Source organism: Populus alba, chromosome 2, assembly GCF_005239225.2.
Source record: "Populus alba chromosome 2, ASM523922v2, whole genome shotgun sequence".
In the NCBI taxonomy this organism is placed as follows: Eukaryota; Viridiplantae; Streptophyta; class Magnoliopsida; order Malpighiales; family Salicaceae; genus Populus; species Populus alba.
This window is the reverse complement of record NC_133285.1, coordinates 19,683,075-19,706,949: the sequence shown is the minus strand read 5'-3', so window position 1 is coordinate 19,706,949 and position 23,875 is coordinate 19,683,075. Positions and strand designations below refer to the sequence as shown.

Below are 23,875 nucleotides of genomic sequence, written 5' to 3'. Positions count from 1 at the left end.
CATATATAATTTTTTTTTTCTTATAGAATCTGAAAATGTCATTTTCTTATCTCAACTTTTTAATCTCTTCATTTGGTCTTTCACAATCATGAGGTATAATAACTATTTGTTATCTCATTTGGGGTTTTCCTTTCATATCTTCTAATAAATTCAAAACAACAAATACAAAAGTAAAGGTTATCCTTACAACACAAAATTAAATAGAATTTGAGGGAGTGTTTTGATGATTTTCTTCTCCTTTTTTTTTTTGTTTTTCCTTCATCCTTCACTATTGTTCCAGTTGTTCTCCTCTCTCTCATACTACAATGTTTTTGGTTTTTCACCTCTCCTTTATTCTTCTCTCACTCAAGTATCTTGTATGGGTGACATGTAAGTAATTTTTTGGTGGAACTTGTAAGAAAAGAGGTTGTCATGGTTGTTTCAGTCGACCATTAAGTAGAAGAAAAGTCATATTTTCTCTCTCTTAATGTATTTATACTCCCTCTCAAGTGAGGGTAGGTTATGTTTGAATGTTGTTTTTTGATTTTTTGAGTTATACATTGGCCGATTCCTTCATGTTTTTCTTAGGTGGATACCAGGTCAATTTGTTTTAATAACTATACGTATAGATTTAACTTAATTTTTCTTACAAAGTTTACTATTGAGTTTATTGAGGAATAGACTTCATTGTCTTTTTTTTTCTATTGATTTATCTTAATCTTATATGTTGGGTCACGAGTTTGGTAAATTTATCTAGATTAACTCGAATTAATGTTTTTTTTCATTATTATTTATGTATTATTGTTGTCTATTTTTTTTATCATATTATTAAATTAACCAAGCATATTAAATTTAGCTAACTTAATGACTTGGTTTTCAATTTTTTTCTTGTTTCTTTTTAAAACATTCCTTTGCTAATATAAAAAATGGTTTTGTTTTTGAAGCAGATCTGCGGATGAGAATATGCGAATTTTTGCAATTTAATAATCGTAGTGGAAAAACACAAAGCCAACAAAATCTACAAACAAACATGGGTCCCACTAAAATACAAGAGCAAAAGAAAATGATGACTACCAATTGGATGGAGTCGAACCTGCAAACTGGAAATCATTCTGAAGCAACCATGTTCTATTTACTATTTAGCGTAGAGAACGGGATTGAATATTGTTTTCAACACTGACACTAGAGGAATATGTGGCTCACACGCTAATAATTAGAGGCCGTTTGGTACTGCGGTCTAAACGGTTTTTTGTCTAATTTCAAATTTTTATTTATTTATTTATTAAAATTGAGTTCGGTTTGTACTTTCTGGATCGTTTTGATGTGCTGATATCAAAAATGATTTTTAAAAAATAAAAAAAATATTATTGGCATACTTTTCGGCACGAAAAGCTATTTGAAAAGCAATAGCTACCACACTCTCAAACACCCTCTTATTTTACCTGCGTTTCTTTGTGGATTATATAAAAAAAAATTTATTAAAAAAATACAAGATATGTTGATGTGTTTTTTATATCAAAAATTAAAAAATATAAATAGAAAAACTTATATAAATATCTAATTAAATAAATTGATAAACATTTATGTATATAAATATCTAATTAAATAAATAAAAATAATAATCTACAATAACCAAAAGAGAATCTGAAAAAACATAAGAGATGAATGTAGATTAAAATATTTAATTTTGTAAAATATCTACTCAGTTATAATATAGAATGATAAAATTATAAAAGAAAACGAGCAAAATTAAATATCAAATCACATTAACTTTTTAAAATTATGATTCGAATCATTAAATCAAAAGCATTACAAATAAAAAAATCACAAAGACTAATCCTTAACAAATAAAATGATATGTGATGGGACAAAAATACCCTTTAGACACATGTCTTATTTTTTTTTAAGTGAAAAGAGAAACATACCCTTGGTCAACAATTATATATATTTTTTTCATCTAGGAGGTAAATAAGTAATTTTAGTGTTTAATATTTTAATGATCAATGAAATTGTTGACGCTAAGATTTCCTTCTCTTTTTTTTTTCTTTTTTTTTTTTCTTATACTAAATGGTAAAACAATAACTTCATTGTAGCAACGCAAAATAATTTATGTTTAGTGCTATAATAAAAACCCCATGCTCTATACATTTTGTTCAATGATAATCTAGGCAAGTAAACGAGGGACGAGGGTGAAATTAATAAATTGTTTTTTATTCGAGTTTTTTCTCAAATAAGAACAGTGGTCATGTATATAGCACATGCCTAACCATTGGCTGCATATATAGTAAATGTGTGACTTATAAGTTAAGTTGTTAGATATTTAACTATGCATTTAAATTAATTTGTAATTGAATTGATATTTTTTAATTGTAATGAATTATTTTAGTGTTAAGATTAAGATTTTTTAATTATAAACTCACCTGCTATGAAAATTAGGTGATTATGTTGACTGCTAGTTGCATATTTAACAAGTAGTCACGCTATGCAGCACTATTTATGTGCTAGTTGCTAGTATTGTGTTGACTTGAACAATGCCAAAAATAAAGTTTGGCAATCCGATAATGAAGGGCCTGATCAGATCTTGTCTGTCATTTGAAGGCAACTAGCCAATTAAATTGTCTACTGTATAGACCTACGTAATAAACAATTTAGAGCACCCTCGAAAGTAAACAAAAAGGACAGATACCACTTTGTCCACCTAATTAATGAGCAAAACCTAACCATTTAAGTTATTCAGTGATAAGAAATTAAAATTTTTTTATATAATTTTAAATTTATACTATGTAATTGTTGATATTAATGAAAATTTACATGATTATTAATTTTAGGATATGTAAAAATTAATCAAGGTATGTTCAAACTTGTCCGAATATTTTATAAAAATTAAAAAAAAAAAAAAGAAATAGTAATAACTAATAAAGAGGTATATATCATAGACACATGTAGGGACCGGACATGTGATCAGTATCCTTTTATTTTTTATATTTGTTTTTATTCGAGGAAACCCACCATTGAAAAGTGTATTTTGTAAGTTCAAGTGAGTGAGTAAAATTCTAGCTATTCTAGGCTCTTACAAGAAATGCACGTTCTGACTCGAACTCAAGATCTGTTATTCAGATTTTAAGTTTTTTATCACCGCCTCTCGGGTAACATGTGATGAGTACCCGTGCATTCTGTTACAAGAATTGTAGCTGTATACAAAGAAATAGTGATTCTTAATTTTCAGGCATGTCCTCCTTGTATGCCGTCCAGGCCTGCGGGTCACTGGAACGTGTCATCATGTGTGATCTTGCCAGAGACATTTCCTACTAGTCTTTCGATTACCAGTCAAAGACGCTGTGAGCTTTTGATTGGATTGGGAAAATAATATAAAAGTTAATTAGGTCTGTTTGCGACGGTTGTAGATTATATGATCATTGTATAAATTATGTGCTATTAATTCTTTTTTATTTTATTAATATAAATTAATAAATTATGCGAATCAATTTATATATATTTCATTTAATTTCTTTGCCGATCAACAAAGCCAACCACAACCACCAGATCGACAATCACTCCTCTATATTTGTCTTGTAAATCAGCCCCTTTTCAACCCTAAAACCACCATAGAAACAGATCTTCTTTTAGCTAAAATAAAATAAAATTGTAATGTTTTATTTCTCTAAAAAAAAAGGGCCCAAAAACAAATCAAATTTCGGGCCAAATCTCTTAATCGTTATTTTAGAATTATAGTTTTTAATTTATTTTTTACTTTTAAATATATTAAATTAATATTTTATTATTATTTAAAATTTAATTTTAATATTAATATATTCAAATAATTCATAAACATAAAAAATTTCAAAAAATATAATTAAATCACAATATCAAAATAAGCACAAGTTAACTTGAAATTCCAACCTTAAAAATCACATGTGATCATATTTTTTTTATTTTTTTCTACAAAAACAATAAAGACATTCATACATAGCCATCCACACCATCACGTGTCATAATGCGCTACCACTATCCACTTTCATCCCGCCAAGCTTCATCGATTCCTGCAATGCTTCGCTTTTTTTTTTTTTTTTTTTTTCAAAAAGTTGTGATGTTGGACTTGTGATGTGAATTTATTGGGGATGATTATTATTATTGATGTCCATAAGCCAATCAATAGATGAACCGTTGTTCAATGATGTAGCTGTAGATGTGTACATGACAAAAGTTATTAGGGCACATGATTTGACTTTTAGCCACTCAAAATTATAATTTTTTAAATATCATATATGTTTCTTCCATGAGTTTATTTTATTGTGTAATGATTATTTTTATTATCCAAGAAGCAAGCCCGGGATATAAAGAATCATCCGGCCATCGTTGATGTCGATAAAGTGAATAATATAAATTATTAATACACGGTTCTTTATTATTTTTAGAAATTTTAAAAATAAGAAAACAACAATTTATTTGTTATGAGAATCTTTTGTTTGCCGACGCACAAGAACTATTTTTGGATGCTGAGATATATTTACTTCGACGTGATGAGGAACTTGAGCTAGATTAATGCAATCTCCATTGTAAGTGAGTGATGGTGGTAAGGCTATTTTTGCAAATAATTATTTTGAAAAAAAGCTTAAATTTTTAATTTCTAAAATATATTGATTGTTTTCTAGATCATGGTTCTATTCATTGGTGTATTTAAGGTTTACGATAGATCTCTTTTCATGAGAAAGTCTCTATCTTATCAAGTTAAATCTTAATTATTCTAGAGCTTAAATTTTAACATCACATTTATTTTTTTACCTTTTATCTTTAATATCTAAGGCTATACCTTACAGTATAATTTTATACCCTTAAATAATAAAGTCTACAACTAAGTCCTAATATGTATTACTATTAATTCATTTAATTTAATATTAGGAGTATGCATTATCTTGTAAAGTTCATATTCCGAATATTTATTAAAAAAAATTAATTTTTTGATATTTTTTGTAATTTTAATCAAATATAATAGATAATCATAAATTAGTTATGATATTCATTTTTGTATATTTTTAAAAAAACACGATAAAAAAATGCAAATTTTTATTTTTTATAAAAATATGCATGAAGAAATTTTAAAATTATATGTATGCACACAAATAAAACATATTTTTTTGTGTTTTTGAAATGAAAAAAGTTTAGAATTTTTCAAAATTTCAGAAGAAAAAAAACGTATTTTTAATATGGAGTTTGTATCATATAATATAAGTGGGAAAAAAAAAGATATATTTTTATATTTTTTGAAATAAGAAATTTATTTTTTAATTTTTTTCAAAATTTTAAAGAAAAACATGCATTTTAAAAACATGTATTAGGTAAAATTGTTGAAAAATACGTGAAAGACCCATAAATGAATTTAAAATAATCCCTCAATATTTTTAGATATTTTTTTAAAGTTATTTTGGGTCTCTTAGCTAGATATTAAAATAAGAACAAACTAATGCTAAAAAAGGAGTCAGTAGAAAGTGTTTGTCAAATACGCTCTTAGCTTAAAACTATAAAAATAAAAAATATTTTAAGGCCGTGAAAAACATACGGAAAAAAAAAAAGAAGGAATTTCTCTTTGGCATAAATGGGGCATGCCAAACTTGCCTTTTAAGTCTAGGCTGGGCTGAGCCCAACCCCAACAATATAAATTGAGCTTACTGGATCCAAAGTCCGAGCCCGCCCGATGGCCATTATCTTGCAAAATTTGAATGCATGCATTCATGTTTTCACCTCCTGCACTGCACACACTTCTTCTTTTTTCTCTTAATTATTACACAGCACACACACCTACATGCATAAGCTTATCACATGAGGAAACAAGAGAAGAAGAAGTACATTACCTGGCCTAGGCGTGAAGGTTTGATGGAAATGATGGTTCAACCGAGAGGGGCTGCTATTGAAGTTGCTAATGCAGTCTTTGAACCAAGAAAACAATAACTTGGGGAGCTTCACTGGTCTAGAAACTTTGAGGGTTGACAAGGTGCTGGCGTGGTGCTGCCAGAGTCACTGGTGATCCACGGTGGAGCTACTTGCGAGAGGAGAACAAGGGTGGAAGTTTGCAGTGAAGTTATGGTGATGGGGATGGATCACGATGGTAGTATGGGGTATGGTTTCTAGTTTAACCTGTTTGCAAGGGAAAGGGTAGCTTTTTCTCTCTCTCCCCTTTTCTCCCTCTCTTTTGCTTCGGTTTTCATCCTCTTTTATCACTTGAATTTCACCCTCATTTATAGGACTCATTTATACGAGGTGAAGGAGATGCTTGGATCCTTTCCAAACTTGAATCATGACCGTTGACTCGCCTAGAAATTGATCACAGGCATTAGCCATAAGCCAACAACCTGGTATTGTCCAAAGCAGGTTGTTGAGGCTGGCTGGGTAAACGGTTTCAGCCACTTATTGCAGCGGCTACAGGGCTACAAACCGGTAGGGACAAGGCTAAAGAGGTGGTAAAATGTCAAGGTACGGGGTGATGTGCTTTTTATCTTGTTTAGTATGGGGATGAGAGAGGAAAAATGCTTGAAAAGTAGCATCACAAGTAGGTTTCTCGGGTTCTTTTTAAAAAAGATGATAAACAGTTTCAGATAATATGTTGTCATCCCCTTTTTTTTTTTTTTTTTTTTTTTTTTTACTTTATGTTGACTAAAATAATGTTATTATTAAAAAAAACTAAAAGAGATCAGGAAAACACTGTGGATTCTGAGTGGATTCACTGTGGATTCAAACAGGGTTTCTCACAACGAGTTTGCTCAATTTCACGAGAAGTTTTGTTCAATTTCTTCAATTATTTTTATGTGTTATTCGCTGGCGGTTTCTTGGATTTTGGTGGTTTCTTGGATTCAATAGGTGCGGTTTGTGGGGGATGGGACAGTTATCGGGGCTGGGATGGTTAGGTGAGGTTTGCAGGGGATGAGATTGATGTTGGGATTGGGACTACAAAATGGCACAGGAATCTAGAATCAATCAAGAGCCAGCCAAGAACTTGCCTAAAAAAAGAACAAAAACGTGGGCACCAACCCAGAAAATCCGGCATGATTTTGGGAGCCATTTCTTCTAGATTGTATGGGTTCTTATTATGTGCATTAAATGCGATGTCCACTTGATCAGATTTAGTTTTGTATATTACTAAAAAAGCTGGTGGGTTTCTTTGTGTTTTGTTGGGGATTTTACTTTAATTTTTGTTGTTGAGCAATATGTGTACTGTTGTAGCTCTGGAGATTACTGGTTACCGGGCTTGCCTAAATCAAGCTGCATTTCAGTTGAGTTTCAATCTGTCAGATCAATTTGTCATCTTTTGTCTTCTTTATTTTTTTTCTATCTCTGTCACCCTACCCTCTAAAAAACAAAAGTCATAAAGGCTAAAGTTAAAGAATCGATTCTCTCTCTCTCTCTCAAAACTGATTTGCTCAATCTCACTTCCTTTTCGTTCTCACGGACATGGCTTCTTTGCCATAAAATATTCTTCTTTCCTTCCTCCCTATAAGCATCCATTCACTTTGTCTCTGCGTTTAAACAAAAAAAAACAAACAAACACTCACACACCAGGCTTCTCTCTCTCTCTCTGCCTCTCTCTCTCTTCCATTCACGAAAAAAATTTGATCTCTTTGTTATTTTTTGTTATTTATATTCAATTATTGTAAACTCCTTCCTACATGAAGAATTTTTCATGATTTTAATTGAATTCCCATATGTGCTTGCATATTTATTTATTATTATGTAGAAGTTCTAGAATGGGTTGTTTACCGCCATCGTGAAGTTTGCTCCACATGCATGGCTCGACTTTGTTTCATCTGTGATGATTGTCGTCGTTGTATGTGCAAGACCAAGTCATCTGTCGTTTTTGTCATCAAGGTTAGGCCTGCCTTTTCAAATTCCATCTTTTATTTGTTCGTGTTGAATGCTAATTCATTTGAATTTGATGATGGGCGTGATTAATTGATAATCAAATTTGTTGGTTAGGTTATGCTATTTTCTTTATCTTTGAATAAGCAAGTGCACAATTTGTTGACATCTCTATATTGCTTACCATTGATCTTGATTATTTCCATGTATATTTAACAATCCAAGCTTAAATTGGTTATTCCATCTGCGGTCCCTAACTTGGTTTTTATGAGTAACAGTTTGCCCAGTCAGACCCAGTAATCAGATTGAAGATTTTTGCAGCATAGCTATTGGGTTGGGGTGAAGAAATGAAAGTAGTGGTTGGAAAGTTATATTACATGGAGTTGTGTAAACACATGTATCGTGATCAGCAATTATTTATGATTTTGTCCATATAACTTCATGAATTCGGTTGACAACAATATTGACTTTATTTTGTGGTCTTAAAACTTGGTGTCAAAAGTAAAGAATGAACTACATGTATAGCGTGTGTGGTCTATTACATTACTATCAATCTGTTACAGCTCAAGCTCATTGCAGGAAAGTTATTGTCTTGGACTATTAATTGTGCCTTTCTTTGATGTTATATGCCTAAATGTAATGACAGAGAGGTGTGATTATTCAAGTGATCCAAATCAAAGCTAATCCATATGCATGTCAAAGAGACTTATTACTTTTTTTTCTAACTATGCATAATATATCTTTCTTGGCTTTACTTCTGCCTTCAGGAAACTGCTGCTTGAATTGGGATGTGTTAACGTGAATTCCTCTGTTAAACAGGATGGACCTATTTCTCACGGAGTTTGCAAGGAGGTTATTTTCTAGCTTTATATCCCAATGAACAAAACCCATGTTATGGCAATATTTGATAACTGAAATCGCTTGAGGGATCTATTGCTGCTACCGACTGTTAGCTGAAGAAGAGTGTGAGAGGGAAAGATTGGATTTTTATGGGTTGTTGAGGGTTTTGTGCGTGCATGCGTGTGAAAAAAAGAGAGATCTTTGTTGATTGAGAAGAGAAGGATCTAATGTTTTTTCAACATTTTTCTTGCAGGGATCTTTAGACCAACAATATAGTTGTAGGGATCTGCACAAGTTGATCAGAAAGAAAACTTCGTAAGTGGTGTACATCTTTATGTGTAACTAGCAATTTATTACGCGGTTAATCAGATTTTTTTCTTTCATTCAGCAATGAGAATGTGATCAATTAATTCTTGGACTTTACAAGATTTTGATGGCTTCCTACTTTTGCCTTTTTTTTTTGTTTCACCATTAAACAAATAATTTACATGATATATTATAGCTTTGGATAGGGGCTGGCAGAACTTGGTGGTTGGTTAGGTTGCAGTCCTAACACAAAATCACTGAGTGTTTACAACACCATCAACAATTAACGCTGGACCACATAGAAGATGTGGTCATTGATGGAAAATAGGTTGTAAAAAAGAGTTTGGCAAGTGCAGTGCTATGTATTATATCTTTTTGTTAAATCAAAGGTGGTGAGTGCATTGTTGCAGGGGTGGGCTTCCAAGATTCTTATAGTTGGTCTTTCTATGATCAACACTATCACAGTCATTTACGGTGGACTTCCAACATGTTACAATGGTCCCGTATGTTGAAGCCATGTAGGAAACAAGTCTGCATGCTCCCATTAACCTGTAATTTCTAACACAGCACAACTATTGAACTTTTTGGTCCAGAAATTTGAAGAGGACATGTAGGTAACATGTATGAATGCTCCTATTAGGTTGTGATTTCTAACACATAACAACCATTGAGCTTTTTGGATTAGAATTTCAATGAAGATCCTAATCATTCATAAGAATGTATATTTACCACTTTGGGCTATACTGCTTGAAAATAGAAAACAAACTAGGTGGTTTATTTTTGGTTTGCCCTTTTTAATTCAAAGATTTCTTTCATTTTTTTCATGTTCCATTACTATTGATACTGGATTAGCCTTATCCTTCACTCCATTTATTTTTGCTCATCTCATTAATGTCCATGAATAACATCACATCCTTTTTACAGGAAAACTGAAGCTCTAGAAAGGCTGCACCACCGCTCCAGAAATTTTTTTATTGATACAGTTGTGGCCTTCACCAACTTTTTCATGGCTGCTATGTATATTTATTAAGAAACATGAAACTCCATACCATGCTAGACTAACGTGCTTAATTGAACAAGACAATTCAAATATGTAATTGCTTTGAAGGGTTTGAAACAACTCATACGACTGCTTTATTGTTTTGCATTACAGCCTTGCACATGTTAAAAAAAAAAATAATGCATTACAGCCTTGACAACTCAAATATGTTTATTGTTTAAACATAGAACTAATGTCTCAACCGCGGCGAAGCACGCCCCGCGGCGAAGCGCGGGCAACAAATCTAGTATATAGCTGAAAGAGTTCAGTGTTTTACTGTGGACTACACTGTGCAGTCCACAGTAAAACACTGATCCCTGCTGCTTTACTGTTTTTTTTTTTTTATGTATTTTGGAAAATTATTTTTTGCTTCTTTTTTATTTTTTTTCTTTTAACAAATTTTTTTTGTTTAATTTAGTTTATTAATGTTAAATTTTTTTATTTAGTTATTAGACTTTCATTACAAGTTTTCCGGATTTAACGGGTTAACCTAGTTTGACAAGTTAACCTAGATTTTTTTTTTTTGCGTTTTATTCTTTTTAATTAATTTTTTTAGTTTAGTTTAGTTGTTAATGTTAAATTTCTTTCTATTTAGTTATTAGACTTTCATGACATATATCCCGAGTTTCACGGGTTAACCTGGTTTCACAGGAGAACCTAATTAATTCTGGGTTGACCCGTTGATTTTTTTATTTATTTTTATTTTCATGAATTTTTTTGTTTAATTTAGTTTGTTAATGTTAATATTTTCTTATTTAGTTATCAGACTTTCATGACACAGATCCTAGGTTTAACGGGTTAACATGGTTTGACGAGTTAACTTGGATTTGTTTTTTTGATTTTTTCTTTTTAATTAATTTTTTTCATTTAGTTCAGTTTGTTAATGTTTATTATTATTATTTTTTAGTTACTAGACATTCATAACACGGATATGGGGTTTAACGAGTTAACTTGGTTTAACAGTTTCTTCATTTTTTTTAATAACACCTACCTAATTCAAATGTTTTTGTCAATTGAAATTAATTTCTTAAAGTTATTTATAGATTAGAATGAAGAAATCAATAAAAATGCTAGATATTATAAATTTGCACTTCTAAAAGCTAAAATATTAGGAATTATCAGTTGTTGATGTTGTAATTATGATGTCTTTTATTAATTAATATATTAGTATATTTATCTTAAACTTTCTCAATAATTTAACTATATAATTAATCCATCATTTCTTTTTTCACATAGCATCATTTAAAAAAAAATGTAAGCAAAAGGAACACTTCATATTATTCACATACTCCTCACAAATTTAATACTAAAATTTTAGATAAATTAATTTTTTTTTTTTTTTGCAAAGTGATGGGCTTGACATACCAAAATACCGAGCTTAAGTGATGAAGGTAAGAAAATACCTAATTGAGCACGTGTGTGTAAAAAAATAGAGGGAGGGACCATTATGTAGCAAAGAAGAAGGAAAAGAAAATAGGGATAAAATGAAGGAAAAGCATGAAAATCAAGGAGAAGAAGAAAGAAAATAAATGAAGGAAGAGAAAAGAGAGGCCCGAACAGGCCTAACTCGACCAACCAAGCTAAAAAGGGAAGAAGGGAAGAAAAAGGAGAAAATGGGAAAAGATAAATAGAGCTCTGAAAGAAGAGGAGGACGCCCAACCAAGTCTAATGTATTTGTCCCAAGTAAGTCTAGCAAAAGAGAAGAAAAGAGAAAGGCCTAAATAGGCAAAAAAGAAGAAAAGAAAAGGAAGAGAAAAGCAAGGAGAGGTGGTGTAAAAATTAAAAAAGAGAATGAGAGAAAAAAAAAAGAAAAAAAAAATGAGGTGTCAAAGCTCCATCATGTCTTTAACAATAATACACACCATACAAGAAGGTTGGATACCTAGACAAAGCCAATGCCACCAAAAAAGATCATCATTGGGTGCTAGAAGCCACCACCACTTTGTTAGAAGACAATGGGCTTATGCACGCATCAACACTTGTTGTACACTCACAAACCTATTTCTTTGTATTTTTCTATTTAAACCTTTATTTCTTTAATAACTCTCCACCTCATTCCCCAAATGTAACCTAATAAAGGCTCAACTTAGGAGAAAAGAAAAGAAGGAAATGAAAGAGAGGGAGAGAGTGAGAGAGAGGAACATCTTAATTAAGCCTAATAAGGGCCTAACTAAGGAGAGGAAGAAAAGGGAAAATAGAAAGAAAGAAAAAGAGAGAAGATGGCCCAATCAAGACCAATAATCTTGTCCTAGTCATGCCCACCAAGATGAGAAGGGAAACATAAGAAAAAAACAAAGAGAAACAGGGTAAAGATGGTTAACCCAAACTAGCAAGTACATTAATCATTTTCGTGTTAGCAACTCTTAAATTAGATGTGATATGTCGAATGAGGCTCAAGGCATATCCAATACACCACCACCATCCTGAATTGTTCTTTACACAAGTTGTTAGTATAGTGTATACTTGAATTTCCTTCTTTACAAATTATCAATGTGGCACTTACCTAAATGTCTTGTCTCAAAAGGTAAGCACCTCCATGAATAAATTCTTTTACAGGTTAATTGTTTGGTTATTCATGATAAATCAATTATTCTTCATGATTATTCTATGAGTATGATGCGTAGGATATTTACAATCCTACTCACCACAAGGTAAATTCATGTGATCCAAGGGTATATAAATATCAATTAGGTATGAGACACAAGATAATAGATCCAGACATATAGCTCACGTAATGACATAACACACATTCTTCTTCTTCCATACATTATTTTTCTACCATGCTTTACTAACTTCGGTATCAAAAAATCTTTTATTCTATATAGAGAACTTGTTTTGCAAGAAAATACAAACCACAACCTAACTCAACTCTTTAAAAAAAATTGAGCATATTAAATAGCCATCAAAAGGTCTAAATTCAGTTAAAGTATTTTCAACTTCATCAATAAGAAAAATTAAAATCTTAAAAAATACAGTACAAAAACCAAAATTTTACTCTTCTATTAGAAATCATTATCCTTTTCATTTTTTATTTTGGATGATGTAAAGTTGTTATCCATCTTTACATGGTTTTGTTATGCCTTATTATGCATTCTTTTATCTCTACTTTTTAATTCTATATATATATATATATATATATATATAGAGAGAGAGAGAGAGAGAGAGAGAGAGAGATCATGTATGTATATATTGATAAGTATGGAATTTATACTCTATGGACATAACTCATGTCCCTATACTTGAAATTATATTCATGGGAAAAACAAGCTCAAAACCATCATAGGCCTTAAAGCTCACCTAAATATCCAAGAAACAAATAAAATTCATATTCATATGGTTTACTATTCAAAACCTAGTATAGCACATGACTCTTTTAAAATAAGGATCATTGATTTAGACTTTTAGGAGCCTTGATGGCCCAACAAAGTTCAAAGCACCCATCTTTAAATTGGACTCGATGTGTTCATAGAACCCAACATTGCAACACCCTCTAAATAAAAGGCTTCCTAATATCTCATGGAATTACCAAACTCTAGAGAGGGCTAATACACCCAAGACTTATTACTACACTTGAATGCACAATCCTTTAGTCAAACATGGTTTACACTCCACCAACCACAATAAAAAAAAAATGTACATGCATTAAAAAAGAATACGCTTCTTGATTACGTGTTCTTAGAGGTTGTTCAAGTTATTGTCATTAACAATTTATAACCTATAAAATATAGATCTATAATAGATTTTGTAGTGATCCATTAACACTTTAGACTTTTATCTCCAAGTAGTCCATAGTATACATGGCAAGTTCATTGATCATCATACTATTGCATCAATAAACACATCTACATGAGTTCAAAAGGCTATATAAATAGTCTTGAACTCCAAAATAAAACGACTTTAATTTTTTCTTCCTACTTAAATTTTAATATTCTCTGCAACCAAACATGCATATACACAACCTCACAAGGCTTTCATCTCTTGCCTAAACTGATTTTGGGTATCGGAAGATACCCAACCCTTTCAAGGAACTTGATTAGTACGTGTTCCAGCTATCCAAGCTCAACTTTTTACGCTTTCCAGACCACAAAAATTATGGAAAGAACATAATTTTTAGAAGAATTTATTGGCGCCCAGTTCTTGCTGGCCATGCATGGAGACAAATGAGTTCTTGTGGTATAATTCAACAATCCATCTCATAGCTCGCCGACGAATTAGATGAATCTTCACACGTAGCCGAATTCGCATGAGGATAAATAGAACCCAAGTAGTGATCTGCATGAGCATAATTATTGACTTGCACAGTCGCTCTATCGTGGTCTGAATGTGGCCTTGGGTGGAAAAGCAAGCACACAGGATGTAGACACCCACACACACACAAAAAACAAAAGCATGCTTTGATTTGCATCATTAAATTGAAGTGATAGTAGTTAATATGAATAGAGTAAGAAAATAAATAAAAAGGGAGAGTCAAGGCAATGGTGGACGCGCAAACCGCAACCAATGACTCGCCACTCACCAACAATAGATTATTATTATAGACTAATGCCCAACCGACCAAAACAAATTAAGGATTTTGTCCATAATCACGATTAAACAAAACCCAAGTTGATGTCAATGTCTCTGCCTTGTCGTATTAGAGAATAATTTCAAAACATAAACAGCTAATTTATAATGGACAGTCCATAAAAAGACAATGGACAACCAATGCTAATCTGAGCAACTAAAGCGGAAAAAAAATATATATGTGCGGGGAAATTTTGGTGGGATTGACAGAAGCAACTATGAGCTTATTATATTTTCAAAGCATTAAGGCATGGAAAGTCAATTAAAGACAGGGTTCTGTGTCCTTATCCAAGCTTTTTAGCTTGTTTCTACCATTGAAATTTTAAAGCAGTCCGCAGCAGCTGAATTTTTATGATTATTATTATTTTTTTCAAGAGAAATGAGTGTAAAGACTAAAGAGGGCTTCGAGAAATGAGTATTATTATTATTATTTTTAATACATTGTTAGAAGTGGTCCCTCGTAATACATCCAAAACTCCCAACCACTGGTAGATGAGTTTCCTCCTGTCAAACGAAAGCTTAAATTCCTGTTTTTTTCTGGCTTACTATCCCAAGTTCCAAACAAAGCCCAACCACAATGTGCCATCAGGAGCTGACAAGAAATAATCAAGTTTTGACGTAGACCTTATGTCCAATCACTGCATTTGCCCGAAATTTCGAATCCCTTATTGGTGGACGGGGTTTTGTGCCCCACGCCATTGCCACACGCCCTTGTTTTTGCCAATTTTTCATGGTGGTTTGGTTGAGGGAGCAGATTTCTTTTTCTCGCTGTGCCAAGTAAAATTGTGGATTAAAATCCTTGATGGGATACAAAGAAAGTGGAGGTTGATTTGCGCTTGGTCAATGGTGATTTGTTTTCTTTTATTTTTTGACAACAATGATAATTAGCAAAGGCCCCTACAGAATCTGCACTGACATCGGATCTAAGTTGTTCTATTCTCATATGTTCAACAAATAATTGCCAAGGCTAGACGTTCGAGGAACGAAAGCAAGGATGAGCAACAAGATTGATAGATAGATAGATAGATAGGTAAAAATTAAAATGCAAGCAAACATTTTGTAAATATATAATTCTAGAAGACCTGCGTAACATACAAGTTCTTAGCAAGATGGATATGTTCAAGTCTATGTTCAGAAATTAGTGCTTATATGATATAATAAAGTGCTAAAACAATTTCATCAACCACCAAAACATCACCCCCATGCTTGCTTCTACCTCCCTAGCACTGTGGCTGGAAGTTGATCGGGGTAAGTTTAGAATTGGTGGTTCAGCTGATTCATGGAAACAAAGTTCAAATCCTCTAAACCGCCGGAACTGGCCTCTTGAACACCTTGCTTTTATGCCATCCAGACAGAAGACATAAGCAGTACCCCTCTCCAGACCAAGGGCCGGCAACTGGTTCACGAAGATACAGAACTCGTGTCTCCCCGCCAAGCGGTAACATGATAAGGAGTAATGCTACACAATATTCTTATGACTACGCGCCATCAATGGAAGAAGGGGTAAAAAAGATACAACCCAAGCGAAAATGTCAAGGTTCTGTTATGTATGGCTGCCTGCAGGTAAGGTTACGAAGTCTATTAACAGTTAGAATTCACAAACTTTTTTATCTCCTCCATGAGACAATAGAAGTGATCATTATTTGGCAGGAAGTAGAACCCTATGGTGGCCTGTTTTAGATAGAGAAGCTTCACTTCATGGCCAGCTCTCTGGAGTCCTTCAACATACGCCAATTGCCAGTCTTGAACAAGATCGAAACCAGCCACAACAACTAGACTCTTAGGGAACTCCAGTCCTTCAAGCTTTTTCCCCCTTGGACCAAATATATTACATGCTGGATGGTCCCTGTCTTCTCCTTCAGGTAGATATGCTCTCCAATACCAGTCGCGGTTCTTGAATTGTAACAAAGTACTTGCCATCTAGTATCTTCTCTGATTCTGTTCTCTGTTGACACCAACATTGGGTGAAGAAGAAATATTACCCAGCACATCGATTTCTTCCTCCGCCGCTCTCGCGGCAACATGGTGAGCTATATTACCACCTGAACTATCGCCAGCCAAATAGACATGAACCTTAGAATCCTTTCCACTTTGAAGCCAAGTTCTAGATTTAACCCACTTAAGAGCCGTCCAGCCATCATCATACGCGCAAGGGTATCGATACTCAGGTGATCGACGATAATTAACAGACACCACAACAGCCTTGCAAGCGCTGACAAGGCGGCGACAAAAGGTGTCATAAATAGCACTATTAGGCAGAGGAATGAGTAAAGCTTCCACCATGGAAGAAGATTATGACTGGAACAACCTCCGTAGTGTTCAAAGGGCTTTTCAAGGTCTACAATGCCCCATTGCGCCCTCACTTTCAGGGGCAGGTTGGTAAACCGGTTAAGGAGGCCCGTGGTTCTGTCAACATGATCAAAGGAGAAAACCCCATCAACTGGGATGGTGTTGGCCTGGACCTTTCGTTCAAGGAACTCTGCCAATTCGCGGTTAAAGGTCCCATCCGGGCGGCGAAGGAGATTATATGCAAGCTTGAAATTGGAAATGAGGACCCATGTGTTTAGCGGAACAACCCTCTGCAAGAAGAAAATAGGATTTTAAGGAATTAGACGTTTTCTTATAATAGAAAAACTAAAGGTTTACACGATCTTTTGACCTGGGATTGATTGAGAGCCAAGCCAGTCATATATGTACATCTTAGATATTAGAGAACGCGTCAGGTTTTTCTTACAGGTAGAAGTAGTTGAATACTGGTAATGCTAAATAAATCATGTGAAGGAAACTAGACAGATTAGAGCTTAAATGAAAGTTTTTTTCCAAGAATCTTCAAAATTAGACTTTTGTCAAAAGACACCGTCGAAATAATTAATGCTGAAAATTAAGAACTTGATGAACTACTGAATCAGATGAGAAGAAATTGCAGCAGCAGCAAAATTAGCTCTTAGAATGACTCCAACCGAAGTCAAATTCTTCATCTTCCAATTTGAAAATCAAAAGAAACCACGAAGAAGAAGAATCATTGATTTAAGCTCCAAAAATCTTCATTAGAGCAATGATAAATACTGAAAAGAAGGTGATTTAAATGAAAGAAAGAAGGGAGAAGGAAAAGGAATGGTGAAGAAATGAAGAGAGCACCTTGGATTCATTTAGGTTGACTTCATTGCTACCAGCCATGAGGGAATGAAGTGAAAAGATACCAAGACGATAAAACCCAGAAGCTAAAAAACACTAGAAAGAAACCAAACTCTTTCATCGTTTCATTTCTTTCACTTGAAATACTTGAATTCTTCTGTCTCTCTCTCTCTCATTCCTCTTATTGCTACTATATATATATACAGCTGCAGCTATATATCAGGGAACAAAGAGACTGACTTTGTGTAGGGGAGGGGGGGGGGGGGGGACGTATATCTTCTTCTCGGAGAGAGAGAGAGGAGGTTCAAAGGGACAAGCAAAACTAAAAGAGCGACGTAGGTGCACGGAGACGAAAGAGACGACAAAGCGGGCGGCCGAATTAAACTGTTCACGTGGGTCCTCCCATCTCCCATCTCTCCCTGTGTTACTCTTTATATAAAAATACTACTCCTGTTCACTACATGCTGTGCTTGTTCTTGCTTGCTTTCGTGTTTTTTTTTATATATATAATATATATATATATATATATATATATAATATATATATATATATATATATAATATCTTCCTTATTTTAGCCATTTCTTGACTATGGGGTGGTTTACATGTTTGAAAGTTGAAACTATGGCTATTGCCAGTCTATGATGAGTTGTTTGGCCTCTTTTGCTACCTTACACGATAAGTTGAACACTCTTTGCTAATAAAATAATGAATCAAATCCATCCCTCCTTTTCCATTTATCCTCGAGGATTTTATATATATTCTCTCAAAATCATTCCAACAAATGTCATTTTTTTTAAATTTTATGGGCATATTTTTTTATTTCATTGTGTGCATATGTGTGTTATTGTTCAATTAAGTTTACAAAATCTATCAAAACATGTTTATTAAGTAGCCATGTAGGCTGATAACCAAGATAAAACAATAGCTTTATAGAGAGTAATATTTTATAGGCGATAGAATAATAGGCGATAGTTCAAGTAGTCTTATAATATCTTTTGTAATCAATAAGCTTGCAGTTTCAATTCTATAAAACTCTAATTTTAAGTTGCAAAGTTAATGAGGCACACACAAAAGACCCTACATCAAACGATCTCTAGTAAGTGTTTATTTTTAGGTCGGTATTCAATTTGTGAGCATGTATTTTTTTTATCATGTGAATTAAATATAAAAAAACATTATAAAAAAAAATATTTAAACTTAATAGATTCTATGATCTAAGTCGAGGGGAATTGATATGATTCAATTTCATTGTTTCAATATTTTTTTGAAAAAGATTATCTTGAAGTTATTTTAAAAGTTAAGTCACTATTTTTACTGTTATCAAGGTTGCATTTAAACCCATGAAATTGATCTATTTAAGTTGGTCTAACTTTCACGTGGTTTAATTAAAAAACTCAAGTTAGACAAAAAATTAAGCTATATTGAACTTGTTTAATAGGTTTAAAACGATGTTTAAAAAATATTTCCTTCACCCTCGTAAAGTATTTTATTATATTTTGAAAAAAATTAATTTGACCCAAAAGTATAATAAATATTACTACAAACACAAAAGTTTGCTAGAAAACAAACAAATAAACGCCATTGACAAAGACATGTGTTTTCATTTTGTTTGTAATTAAATTCATGATAGCATGACTCATTATTAGTCCTCTAGTTTGTGAACTTTATCATAGCTTGATTCCTTTTATTTGAGAACTTATAATTTAATCCGTTAATTATAGTTGACAGTTATCTTATCACACCATCAATTGTTCTTATCTAAGTTTTTAGAAGAGTTAATCTTAAAATTAAATTTTTAAATATGTTCAATCAATATTATTGATTCTAGAAAAATAACCAAAGTGTTTTTTAAAAGAGTTAAGAAACTAAGTTGTTAGCTTTTAAATAGAAAGGATTGAACTCTTACTACTTCAAGAGAGACTAGAGAAATAGTTTGCTCGTCGTTTTTGTCAAGGTTCGAGGGAGCCTTAATAAGAAAGCTTTTTAGTTTTTCTTTCCTTCTTTGTTTATAGGGTCCTCTAGCATGGACTTTGTGATTTATTATATTATATGGAGCTTCTATTTAAAGTGTTTACCTTATCAGCCCGGGAAAATCAGACACGTATCACCCTAATAGAGCTCACACTATTTGATGGGTTCAACTTGAGTTTTATATTTTTTTTAGCACAGTTTGAAAAAAAAAAGTAACAATCCATATGTTGTATAAAACAACATTTAGCATGGAGTAGTAATATCCTGAACAAGGGCTTTCTTTTTATCAAAAGATCAAAGCTCACAACAAAATTAGCAAATAAAAAAACAAAGATGAAGCAACTATAAACATGATCACCTAGGTATCAAGTTTCACAATTGTGAAAGGAACATATGGCAAGAGTGATTCTAAAACAAATAAAGTAAAGGGATGCAATCCTTAATGCAAACAAACTGTTATCACAAAATAAGGAGCTATTTTTTAATATAAGTTCAACATGTTGTATTAAAATACAATGAAAGAACATAAACAAAATAAAATTTCAAGGCGTGTACAAACATTATCCTTAAAGATATTTCCTCAACACAAAGCTATCCTCTAGGATTCAATAAGCTACTCCTTTAAATCGAGGGTTTATTGGAAAAACAGCAGACCATGGTCGAAAGGAATACTAGCAAGCCTTTGCAAAGATAGGGAAATATTATGGTTTTTTTCAACCGCTTTGATTATAAAAGTGCATTGTATAATAAAGTTGTTAGCATTTGTAATAGCTAGGCAAGAAATAAATTAGAGAATTAAAGAGTTGTTATAATAGCAGTTTAAAAACAAAAGAGTTGTAACTATTAAAAAAGATTAAATAAAAGAGTTGTTAGGATATTGTAACCTTTAGAAAATCAATTCCAAGTATTAAAAAAATTATTGTTTGAGTTTAAAGGCCAAAAAAAAATTATTGTTGAGGACAAAAGGTTCATAAAGTATTGGAGTTGCTCCGTGCAAGGGAGAATCAAATATTTTCTCCTCTTTTTTGGCTCAACCTTATGCGCATAAGCCCACTATCCTTTTTTGTTGGTTATTTATCTCATATCAAAAATTCACTATATAAACACTAGATAAATGTCTTATTTTTTCAATGTGGAATAAAAGCTTTATATATTATTGTATTATTAATAAGAAGTAAGTTGTGTTTTTTAAATGTGAGATAAACAACTTTTTGAATAAGTCTTATTATTTTACAACACACTTTTTTGATTCCTGTACAAAACAAACAAAAGGGGTTTCCATATCACCACCCAAATAAATAGAAAAATCACTTAAAAAGCAAAATCAAACAAAAAAACTAAGAAAAGCAATAAAAAGAAACCCAGAAATGGGAAGACGTACATATTTCAAACAAAACAAAGAAGGAAAGACAGAGACTTTGAGAGTGAGAAACAAAGGGAGTTAGATAAATAAAAACTATAAATACAGATTGAGACATGGGAATATAAGGAATGTGAAAGAACATAAAGATATCGGCGATGGTTACGTTAAGTGAGTAAAAAAGGATCTGATGGCTTTAACAATGTAGTGAGTCGCATATCTTTTTTTGTCTCGGTTTTTGCAATTATTTTGTATATGCTAGGAAGTATCCTGGCGATAGATATCCGGCCTAATTATTGCTTGCTTAATTATGCTAAAATCCCTAATTATTATTTTTGTTTTTGTATTTTATTAAATATGTTTTTAATTATGATAAGTTTCCAAAACACCACACAAACTTCATCCAAAACGTCCGTCCTTCCTCATTCCTCTTGAAATAAGTTGAAACAACGTCAAATCACCTCCTATAGGATCCTTGTCCAAGTCAATGGATGATGTTAATTCAGGGAAGAAATAGGTCTTACATGCCATAGTGAATTATTGGATTCATATATAGTTAAAAAACTAGATTGTTATGTGTATTATGCCATGAGCATAGTCAAATTTTCCCAACATAAAAAAAACATATTGAGATAATGCTAGTATTCTGAAAAGAAGTAAGAAAAATTTGAAACTTCAATTCATTAACTCGATTTGGTTAATAAATATAGATAATTTAATTATATAATTTTAAAAAAAAGTGACGACGGTAAATAAACCAACTAAAAAATATATACCCAATGATCAACTCAAATAAACACTTACCAATATTACATAAATATAATCCTCGACATTTGTAAATGTCTTCCTGATCTTATTTTGATAAAAAGAAAAGGAAAACATGAATTAAATGAGAAAGTGGTATCCCCTAAAAAGAAAAATGAAACTCAATCCCTAACAAATCAAATCTGATAAAGATGAAAATTAAAAATTAAAATAAAGGATAAAAAAAAAACAATACAAGCCCACCTTAGTCATCAAACCATAAATACACGACATTAGTCTATGAGATCGAGATAATTTTATAGTAAGCAAGCATATAAAACAACAAAGCTCAAGTCTCAAACAACAGACGTTGAAGGGTGAAAAAAAAAAATCAATCTAAAAAAAGAAATAAAAAACAAGTCAACTGATTTATACACGCTAAGCTTGTGATCCCAGCATCTGAGATTCTTTGGGATAATCTTAAAGAAAAAAAAAATAAAAAAATTCATGAAACCCAATCCTTAACTAAACTCAGTGATTAAAGAATGAAATTGAGAAAAAAATCAATTTTAATAAAAGACTACTAAAAAAAGAATGAGGTCAACTTGACAGCTATTATTTGAAATTATGACTTGTTCATAAAACCAGGAGTAACACTATAAAAGGCCAAACAAAAAAATCATAAAATGAAAATCCTTAATTAAAAAAGAAAGGGTGAGACTAATAAAAAACTTAATATTTAAATATAATAATAATTATATTTCATTTTCACAAAATCAAGAATTAAATGCGTTGAAAAAATAATTATTGTTTTACACGCTCATATCCCTGTTTATTTGCATGCATAAGACAAATGTACCAATTACCAACCACAAATCAATTCAATTTTAAAGGACCAAAAAGGAAGATAAAGAAATTTGAGGGACCATAGTGTAAAATATCCTAGGATTAGAAAAAGCTATGAACATTGCTTTCTCTCACAGTAAAAACTATAAGGGCTTAGGTTTTTTAATAAATAAACTATATATATTCAATTTTATCAAGTTTCGAATATTCATTTACATACTCATTACTAGAACATACATATATTATATATGATATATATATATATATAATAATATATATATAAGTTTGGATGAAATCTAAACAAATATTTTATACCGTATCTATCTTCTATTAAATAAGATAAATATGAAAAATAAAAACTTATCTATTTGAGTTAGTTTCGAAGCCATATATATCAAGTTTGATGTATTTGAGTTCGGTTCGAGTCAATATCATTTCGTTTTGATGTTAAATTGTTATAGTACTCCTAGTTTTAGCCACTTGTTTTATTCAATTAGATTGTGGGGTGTGAGATCGACCGACTTGGCAGCAAATTGTCAATTTTGTTCTAATTAGCGTTCTAATTGTTTTTTATCTTGAATACAATTAACTTTTGGTTTTAGAGGACATTTTAGTGTTTCTATGATTCCGTTCTTACTTTTTTTTTCTGTGTGTGTTTTATATAAATATATTATTCAACATATATTATTTTTTCATTCAAATTTAAAGATGTAATTGTAATATTTTGTTCAGCCTGATCCAACTGCTATTTATATTGTCCGTTTTGGGCCTTACTGTCCTCACATGTTTCTATATCTTTGACACGAATCCACATATACGTTAAAATAAGCCTTGACGCACCAAAAACCGTGATGATAAGTTATGTCACATCAACATCTTATAAGGCCAACTACCAAATCCCTCGCGGCGTCATCCTTTGATTGGCGATATGACAACACCTACCCTTTAAAAGAGCGCCTAGGATCAGAAGTCTAACGCAATCGTGGTGACAATTCCCCGTGTGCACAGACGGACAGCTAGTGAAGTCAGCATCTAATACAATTTGTAACAAGCTCAGTCCCAACTTTGCCCATATATTACTGTCTGCTTTGAGCTTATCTCACCTGCATCTATACATTGGTTCTTGTTCTTTGGTGACGCTTCTGAACGCCACTCTAAATCCTCTGAGCACTGCCACTTCCCAAAACATGCTCATGACAAATTAATATACCAACGCATACACTCTTATTTAAATAAGCTCTC

General features: G+C 32.1%; 1 pseudogene; it reads right to left on the bottom strand.

Annotated features, from left to right (window-relative positions):
• Nucleotides 1-15,604: 15,604 nt before the first annotated feature.
• On the bottom strand, nt 15,605-17,821 carry LOC118062760 (gibberellin receptor GID1B-like; annotated as a pseudogene).
• Nucleotides 17,822-23,875: the final 6,054 nt, after the last annotated feature.